Genomic DNA, 10289 nt, shown 5'->3' on the forward strand with positions numbered 1-10289 from the left:
CCGTGTCCACCTCGGGAGGGAGGGCAGGAGGGGACACCTGGGGACAGGAGAGGGGGGTTGGGGGGGGAAGGGTTGGGGGGGCTTCTGGAGATGGGGGAGTTGGGGGGTCCCAGGTGGGGTTTGAGGGTTCTGGGGGAGATTTTTGTGGGTCCTGAGGGGTATTCAGGGATGACCCAAGGGGGTTTGGGGTGTCTCAGGCAAGGTTTCTGGGGCATGGGGGGCCCCAGGTGAAGTTTGGGGGTTCCTGCGGGGGCTTTTGGGGGCCCTGGAAGGGTTTGGGGGAGGGGTCCACATGGGGTTTTGGGGGTCTCAGGTGAGATTTTGTGGGTCCCAGGTTAACAGGGGAGTCCCAGATGCACAGGTGAGGATTTGGAGGGTCCCATGGGTCCAGGTGAGGGTCCCAAAGGATTCCCAGGTGATGTTTGGGGGGGTCCCAGGTGAGAATTCCCAAGGATTTGGGGTTTCCCAGGTGTCCCAGGTAAGGCTTCAGGGAGGTTTTGTGGTTCTCAGGTATCCAGGTGGGATTTTGGGGTGGTTCCACCTGAATCTCCCCAGGAATTTGGGGAATCCCACTCCTCTTTTCCCCCTCCCCGGCCCCTCTGAACTCCCCAGATTCTGGAACTTTCCATTTTTCATTTCCCCCCTCTGCAGCCCCAGCCCTGGGGATTCCCAAACTTCACCAAATCCCCCCAAATCCTCCAAATGCCCCCCAAATCCCCTCAGGTGCCCGCTGGGGGTGATCCCAGGGTTTTGGGGTACCCACCTTGGGCTCTATCCCTGTCCCCCTCCGGAGGCTGCGGCCAGAGCTCTGAGGGCAGAGGGCGTCGAGGCTGGGAGGAGGGAGGGCCCCACGCCCTGATCCTCCCCCGAGGGGCAGAACTGGCCCTGCCAGGACCTCAGGGAACCTTTCGGGGCTGGCTTTAACCCCTCAGGGCCCGGATCCACCCCCCAGGGCTCCATTTCCCTGCCAGGACCCCACTGACCCCTCAGGGCCCTGATTTCCCTTGCCAGGACCCTGATTTACCCCCATTCATCCTTTCAGGTCCCCACTTACCCCTCAGGGCCCTCATTTAACCCCTCAGGATCCCATTTACCCTTCCAAGACCCCATTTATCTTTCCAGGACCCCACTGACCCCCTCAGGGCCCAATTACCCCACCCAGGGCCCTGATTTCCCCTGCCAGGACCCTGATTTACCCCCATTCATCCTTTCAGGAGCCCACTTACCCCTCAGGGCCCTCATTTAACCCCTCAGGATCCCATTTACCCTTCCAGGACCCCATTTATCCTTCCATTACTCCACTGACCCCCTCAGGGCCCATTTACCCCACCCAGGGCTCTGATTTCCCCTGCCAGGACCATGATTTGAAATTGGTTTTTTGGGATTGTTTCTGGAGATCCAGCAGAATTTGGGCTCTGGGATTTGGGATTGTTTGGGGACCCAGGGCTGGAGATCTTTTAGGATCACATTTGGGGGTATCTGGCAGCATTTGGGATCTGGAATTTTTTGGGATTCAGAGTTTGGGATTTGAGAGGATTTAGAATTGGTTTTGATTGTCCAGTAGGATTTGAGATCTGTGATTTGGGATTGCTTGGGATCCAGGATTTGAGATCATTTGGGACTACTCCTTGGGTTCCAGCAGGATTTGGGATCTGGAATTTAACACTGCTTGGGATCCAGGATTTGGTGCAATTTTGGGATTGCTTGGGATCCAGAGTTTGAGATAATTTGGGATTATTCCTTGGGATCCAGCAGGATTTGGGATCTGGGGTTTGGGATTGTTTGGGATTGGTTTTGTGTATCCAGCAGCATTCGGGATCTGGGATTTTTTGGGATGCAGGATTTGGGATTTGAGATCATTTGGGATCATTCCTTGGGATCCTGAGGATTTTAGATCGTTTGGGAACCCAGGGGCCCCCAAACCCCCCCGATGTCCCCAAGGGGTCCCTTTTACTCCCCTTCCCACGCTCCCATTGATGGCCCCGCCCCTTTCCCACACCCCATTCATTGCCCGCACAAGCCCCGCCCAGTTTTGTTTCCTTCCAGGCCCCGCCCCTTCTCGCGCCCCATTCATTGCCCGCCCCTTCCCGCCCCTCAGGCCACGCCCCCTCCACTCCCCATTGGCTGATGTTCCCGCCCCTTTTCCACGCTCCCATTCCCAACTCTCCCCAATCCCCGCCCCCTCCCCGCTCTGCCGCTCCCCATTGGCCGAATCACGCGGCCCCGCCCCTCCGTGGGCATGGCTACAACATCGATCGGTGTTCATTGAAAGGCTCCGAACAGCGGCGGCCCCGGGGGTGGAGCCAGCCCGGCCCCACCGGGGGGATCAGTGCGGGCCGGGGGTCAGGGCAGGGGCTGGGGGTGTTCAATCAATGGGGGGGCCCGGGGGGGCGTGGTGAGTGTGAGGGGCGGTCCCCCACACATGGATTGGGGGGTCCTGGTGAGTGGGGGGGCAGTGAGGGGGGGTCCCCTGGGTGGGGGAGGGGCGGTGAGTGAGGGGTCCTGGCGCACTGGGGGGGTCAATGGACTGGGGGGGTCCCAGCGCTTTGGTGGGGGTCGGTGAAGGGGGGGAAGCAGTGAATGGGGGGGTCCCGGTGCATGGGGGGACCCTGCTAAATTGAGGGGGGGGTCACAGGGACCATTACACTGCCATTAAATCGGCTGCACGGGGCACACGTGAGCAGATGGATTATATTGTACCAACGAGCAGCTGCAAGGGATTATCAATAATCAATACTCAAATACCAGTGCAAAATTCTTGTGAAATTTTTTTTTTTGCAGAAGCCAATGCAGGATTGCAGAAACCAATTATTAAATTGTCATTTATGACCCGACTCTGCTGCAGGCTCAATGGAAAACTGGAAGTTGTGAGGGGACTCATTCACTTCTGTCCCCTGTCCCTGAGTGTCCCCAGACTGACCCAGTGTGTCCCTGAGTGTCCTCCTTGAGTGTCCTCCCTGATTTTTCCTCAGTGTCCCTACGTGTCCCTGAGTGTTCCCAGACTGTGCCAGCACGCCCCGGAGTGTCCCCAAGTGTCCCTGAGTGTCCTCCCTGATAATTCCTGAGTGTCCTCCCTATGTGTCCCTGAGTGTCCTCCCCTGAGTGTCCCCAGTGACATCACCCCAGGAATTCCCATCAGGATTTGGGACAGTATCAATGAAAATTCCCAGAAAATTCCCCAGATTTGTCTCAAATCCCCTGTGGGGAGGGGAGAAGGGACAGGTGACAGCAGCGATGTCCCTGAAGATGTCACCACCCCAAAGAGGTCACAGCAGTGACATCACTGTCCCTGCAGCAGCCTTGGGAAGTCCTCCATGGGTTTTTGCACCACTCGGCCACCACACGGCTGCCAGGGCCACCGGGGCCACTGCCTCCACCACAGGGACTCAAGAGGAGGTCGTGGATGTTCCCAAGTGTCCCCAGCAGGTGACAGGTGAACAGGCAGGCGCTGGCATCCCACAGCTGCTCAAACTTGGCCACTTTGGCCACCAAGTGCTCAGGGTCATCGGGGAACGCCTCGTGTGCCCACTTCAGGGTGGTCTCGATGTCCTCAAGCCAGCACTTGATATAACTGATGGCTCTGTCACACGTGTCCTCCAAGCGCTCTAGCAGCCCCAGGGCCACCTCTGTCCAATGTCCCCTCCTGATGGTCACCCTTGCCTGGCTGGTGGCCACCACGGCCTCTCCCATGGCCTCGTTGGTGGCCGCTGCCCCCTGGACATTGCGCGTGACCCCTGGCCGAGGCCTCCTCATCCCTGTGCAGGGCCACCATCAGCTGCTGGGCTGTGGCCGCCACGTTGTCCCCAGCTGTGTCCCTGTGGGTGGGCTCATCCTGCTGATCCCTGGCCTGGGTGGTGGCCACGGTGGTGGCCGTGTCCTCGCAGGTGTCACGGAGCCCAGTGGCCTCCTGAAGCAGCCATTCCCAGCTCTCTGTGAGTGCGGCCACCAACTCCTGCCAGGCCTTGGCTGCAGCTCTCACATCGGCCCAGGTGGTGCCAGGGGTAGCCCTGAGTGTGGCCAGGGCCTGACCCAGGGAGGTGACACCAGGGTGGCCCAGGGTGTCCTGAAGGCTCCAGGTGAATCTCCTCAGAGCCATGTTCGGGGACTTTGGGGGCACACAGTGCCACACGTCCCTGTGTGGCCCAGTCACGGTGGCCGCCACGGACACCAGAAACCTCAGCAGGAATGGGGACAGCTGGGGAGGGGACAGGGGCAGTGGCAGGGAGCTGGTGGCATTTGTGGCCTCCTGGGGTGGCCCCTGTGCCCTCCTGGGGTGGCCCCTGTGCCCTCCTGGAGTCCCCTTTGTCCCCTCCCTGGAGCACTCTGATGTCCCCTCTGTCCCTTTGTCCCCACCTTGCTCCCTCTGCAACCACCTGCCACCCCCTCCTGTCCCCTCTGTGACCCTCAGTCCCCTCCTGCCACCCTCCATGTCTCCTCCATCCCCCACTGCCCCCTTTCACCACCCCCTGTGTCCCCTCCACCCCACCTGTCCCTCCCTGTCCCCTCTGTCACCCCCATGTCACCCCATCCCCTCACACTGCGATTGCTGCACCTCGCCGGGCTCCATGCTCACTGAGGACACTCTGGGGACACTCTGGGGACACTCCGGGAGGTGAACATGTCCCAGTGACACTCAGGTGACACTCGGGTCATACTCGGGTGACACGCAGGGACATGGTGCAGCCGGATGTGGGAAGCAGGAAGAGGGTGCATCACCATCACCCCCTACCCGTGGGGCCAGGGCAGGGTCCCCACATGGCCCCGATGTCCCCCCCCATGTCCCCAACAAGGCCCAAGTGTCCCCCCGATGTCCCCCCTGTGTTGGGGACACCAGGGACACACTGGAGTTTTGTTGGGGACACTGTGGGGATATCAGGGACATCATGGTGACCCAGAATGGGACAGGGGATGTCAGGGTGGCCCTGGTGTCCCCAAGGGAAAGGACACCTTGGGGGACCTCCACAACAGAACCCCAGTGTGTCCCTGGTGTCCCCAGCTGGAGATCAGGGGACACTTGGGCCTTGTTGGGGACATCAAGGCAACACCAGGGCCATGTGAGGACACTCAGGGGACATCGGGGTCTCACTGGGGACATTGGGAGGATATTGGGGACCCCACCCTGGCCCCAGGTAGGGGGAGCAGGGGGGACAGTGACGTCACCTCTTCCTGCTTCCTCCATCTGGCGGGGCCACGTTCCTGCATGTCCTCAACTGTCACCTGGGCGTGTTTGTCACCCAGACTGTCCCCAGAGCATCCTCAGAGTGTTCCCAAGGTGTCCCTGGAGTGTCTCCAGTGACCATGGAGACCCAAGAGGTGTGACAATCCCGGCACAGTGCTGGGGGGGAGGTGACGGGGGGACACAGGGGTGACAGAGGGGACAGGAGGGCGTGTCAGGAAGGGGGGAGGTGACAGAGGGCCAGAGGGACTGAGGGTGACAGAGGGCTGGCAGAGGTGACGGGGGTGGCAGAGGGGATGAGGGGGTGACAAAGGGACAGAAGGGACAGCAGAGCCCTCCAGGGAGGGGACAAAGGGACCCCAGGAGGGCACAGGGGCCACCGCAGGAGGCCACAAGTGCCACCAGGTCCCTGACACCTGCCCTGTCCCCTCCACAGCTGCTGGAGGCACTGATGGCCATGGTGGCCACGCAGGGCGAGGTGGTGGCCACTGTGACTGGGCAACACAGGGACGTCCAGCAGCGTGTGTCCCCAAAGTTCCTGCACGCGGCCCTGGGGAGATTCACCTGGAGACTCCATGAGACCCTGGACCTCGGCAATGTCACCTCTCTGGGCCACCCTGGTGTCACCTCCCTGGGCCAGGCCCTGGCTGCCCTCGGGGCCACCCCTGGGACCACCTGGGCCGATGTGAGAGCCACGGCCAAGGCCTGGCAGGAGTTGGTGGCTACACTCCAGGACAGCTGGGACTGGCTGGCCATGGAGACCTCTGAGCTCCATGAAGCCTGTGCACACACATGGCCATGGTCACCATGGCCATCGCCCAGGCCAGGGACCCGCAGTACGAGGCCACCCGCCAGGCGGATTGGGACACAGATTTGGAGGAGCTGGAGGCCATAGTCCGGCTGCTGCCGGTGGCCCTGGGCATGGATGAGGGTCCTGGGCACGATGCCCGGGAGGCCGCGGCCACCAGCGAGGCCATGGATGAGGCTGTGGCGGCCACCATCGGGGCAAGGGCAGCCACCAGGAGGGGAAATTGGGCAGAGGAGCGCCTGGGACAGCTGGAGCGCTTGATGGAAGCGTGTGACAGAGCCGGGTTGTTCCTCCAGGAGCTGCAGGGGCAGCTCGGGGCCATTGAGCCTTATCTGGAGGGGACAGAGGAAGTGTTCCCCAATGTCCCCGAGGCCTTGGTGGCTCAAGTGGCCGAGTTTGAGCAGCTGTGGAATGCCAGTGCCCGCCTGGCCAAGGATCACCTGGTGGGGATACTTGAGGTCATTGACAACATCCTCTTGAATCCCTATGCTGGCCCTGGTGGCCCTGGTGGCCACAGTGGCCCCGGCAGCCGTGCGGTGGCTGAGCAGTGCCACAAAGCCATGGAGGACATCCCGAGGCTGCTGCGGGGACAGTGATGTCACCGCTGTGACCTCTTTGGGGTGGTGACATCTTCAGGGACATCACTGCTGTCACTTGTCCCCTCTCCCCTCCCCACAGGGGATTTGAGACAAATCTGGGGAATTTTCATTGAAATTGTCCCAAATCCTGATGGGAATTCCTGGGGTAATGTCACTGGAGACACTCAGGGGAGGACACTCAGGGACACTCAGGGACACACAGGGAGGACATTCAAGGACACTCAGGGTCACCTGGGGACACTCTGGGGACAGTCAGGGACACTCAGGAACACGCAGGGACACGCAGGGAGGACACTCAGGGACACTCTGAGGACACTGAGGGACAGTCTGGGGACACTCAGGGACAGGGGACAGGGGTGAATGAGTCCCCTCAGCATCTTCCAGCTTTCCACAGAGGCTGCAGCAGAGCTGGGTCATAAATGACAATTTAATAGCTGGTTTTTGCAATTCTGCATTGGCTTCTGCACAATGTTATTGATCACAAGTATTTTGCTCTGGTACTTGATATTGATACTGATTATCAACAATTCCTTGTAGCTGCTCGCTGGTACAATGTAATCTATCAGTTTATGTGTGCACCGTGTAACCAATTTAATGCTGGGGTAAGAAATAGATATTATATCATAGGCCTTAAAATATTAAAAATAGACAAATATTAAATAGATAAGTAATAAAAGTTAAAATAGAGACTATGCAATGGTAAAATGCTTTTGTGTAACTGACTCAAGTGTAAAATACTTCCCTTGTTTCTCACACCTGGGTCTGGCCTCTCCAGGTGATAACAGTGACACAAACCTAAGAAGAATTTATGAATTGATCAGGGGGTGTGAAACAATAGGATGGAACCAGGAGAAGAAATCAAATTTATTGACCTAATCTCCAGAATGTCCTGCAGACAAGTCGGAGGTTAAAACCAAACAAGAGTTCCTGCAACATCCAAACCTCCCAGGAATGTCTGAATAATCTCTAAACTCAGGAATGTGTTTGTAGCCCTGCAGTGGAACTGGATCTGGAGAACAATGGGTTAAATTAGGGGCGAGTTTTTTGGCTGACAGCCAAAATCCTTTTATATCCCTTATTAAACTTCTACAATTTCCAAAGACTGAACTTTGGTTTTCACACCCGGATGTGGTTTGGAGGGCCGGGGGGCCCCGCTGCTGAGCACTGACCCCACCCTGGGTGTTGCTGGAACCTCCCAAAAACTTCACCCAGCACCGCTTTGTTGGGAGTTGGGTTTTTTCTGTTCTTTCCTTGTTACTTGTGGATTTTTTTCCCATTGACTTGCTAAGAGGCACTGCTGGCTGAGTGCTTGAGAAGGCGGGGAGGGGGAACTTCTCTGGTTTTTGGGAGTTCCTCTGGGAGTGGGGGACAGATATACCAGGAGAATGGGGGGCAGGTAAAAACGATGGGGTTGGGGGCAGCCTCTCTCTCTCTCGCTCTCGCTCTTTGTCATTAGTGGAGGACAGCAGGACAGCCAGGCTGTTGCTTCCTGCAGAGAGAATTCACTGCCACCGCTGGAGCTCAGCCCCAGGGATCCTGAATTTCATGTGCCCTGGGAATCCTGAATTTCGTGTTGTTAAATACGAAAGCAGGTTCCTGGTACTAAAAGTGATTTCAGCATTTATTATAAGGAAAAAAAAAGGCCTAAAGCAAGGGGGCCCACGGGCTGAGCAGGAGCATTGGCCAAATTTCACTTAAGTGTGTCCTCCCGCACACCCAGCAATCAGTCAAATTAAATTCTTCCATCATTTTTTCCACCATATTGATAAAAATATTATTTCCATGTATTTGTCTCTCTCTATCCCTTTGTCTTTTCGATTGTGCTTCTTTCTCTTTGAATGCGTGCTCTAAGTTTGTTTCACTTTCTTGTTCAAAACATACCCATCTTTCTTTCATGGGGCACTCTCCTGACATCTTCTGGCTTGGGTTTGCAATATTTTTAGCCAGCTGTGAAAAATGAGTATTGTATGATTGGCTTTTCGCAAATATTAAAATGACTATTATATGTGTTATTTTAGAAAGTTATGTTGTTTTAATATTTTTAAGTATACTTAAGTATTCTGTGTTAAATATAGCTCTAGGTTATAACATAATATTAAAATAAAAACTGTGTATGTGGGATATTTTTTTAAAGAAAGGAATGAGGTAGTTGCACTGACATAGCATCCACAGGACACCTAAATCTTTCAGAAAAAAATAATTTATGACTTCATTACCAGAAGAAATGAACTTCTTCCCACCTTGCTCAGCCATGAAGACAACTTAGGATGAAGAGGAAGAAGTTGACACTGACCAGACAGAATCCTTTGTTTGAATGGAATTTATGCAACATGTATGAGATGTATGAATATGCAACAGGCTATTGCTTTTAAGGGTTAATCCTCTATTAACATGTGTCCTTTTTTGGGCTTATTTTGCCCAGAAAGAGGTACCTGGACCATCCATAACTCTTTATTCTTCTTCCCTCATATTGTCCTAAATCTCAGTTGTTCAAATTTTTATTACTTTAATTGTATTACTATTTTTCTAACCATTTTATTACCATTAAATTTTTAAAACCAAGTGACTGGCATTTTTCACACCAGCCAATATATTTTATTATCCTCTTTACAGGCTGTGAACTGGTAGTGACTGATACATTTGGGATTCATGTTTGTGTGCACTCTGATTAATTCACTTACTGTATCTGCTGTATACAAGGGATGGGAACACTTCTCACAAGTGTTTCCTCCTCTTCCTTTGGACTGAGTGAGCAGTAGCATTGCTACCAGTGGGAGACTGGTACGGGCTGGCCTCCTCACCTCTCGATCCACAGGGGTTTTCTTGGTGCCCTGAGAGTTTTTCCTGGAGGGATTTCCCGATCCAGTCTTGCCTCCCACCTCTGGTTTTCCCTTCTTCTGGAGATATTCTGCCATGACCCTTTGTTGCAGTGTGTTATCATGGTGTGCCTCAGTTTCCCCGGTTTCTCCCTGAAGTTTCCTTCCCCAGATGGTGTCAATCACCTCTCCTCTCCCCCTCCCTGACCTCTGCCAATACTGTCTGTCAGTCCTGAAATTCCAGGGGAGCATCGAGTGATTGGCAGATTCAAAGGATGCTTTCCACCCACTGGGGGCCATTGGCCCATCCAGGTGTCCTTTTCATCTGAGACCCCCTCCCCTTGTACCTGATTGGGGGTCTTTGGGTTCCTCCCCTCGCCCTCTCCCCAGGTAAAAGGGCAAGCACACCCTATGCTCGAGAGTTCTGTTGGAGCTGTTGCTACATTCAGAGGCCACATGGCCCAGAATAAAAACTCTGAATTAAAAACTCTCCATCAGGACTGACTCCTTCCTTCACCATTCACCTTAACAGCTCCTCCAGTCACAGGGAGGGCTGAGGAGTGACCCTGTAAGAGAATAAGCTGCAGCTTGCAACCATCAGAGCTCTGACATGCCTGGACTTGTCCCTACATGCTCAGCTGTGACTCACAGCTAGCCACAGCATCTCTGGGGAGAAACACCACAGCTGCCGCTATTTGGTTTGGCAGCAGGGACCAGACAAGCCAAGGCACATCCCGTTCAGTAATATTGGTACAAACCAATAGGTTTGTCATCAGAATGCAAAGGAATCGTAAAAAAACAATCCTTCAAATCAATGATCAAGATCTCCCATCCTGTGGGGAGCATGGTGGGTGAGGGCATACCAGGCTGCAATGTCCCCATGCTTTCCA

Source organism: Passer domesticus, chromosome 26 (assembly GCF_036417665.1).
Source record: "Passer domesticus isolate bPasDom1 chromosome 26, bPasDom1.hap1, whole genome shotgun sequence".
Classification (NCBI taxonomy): domain Eukaryota; kingdom Metazoa; phylum Chordata; class Aves; order Passeriformes; family Passeridae; genus Passer; species Passer domesticus.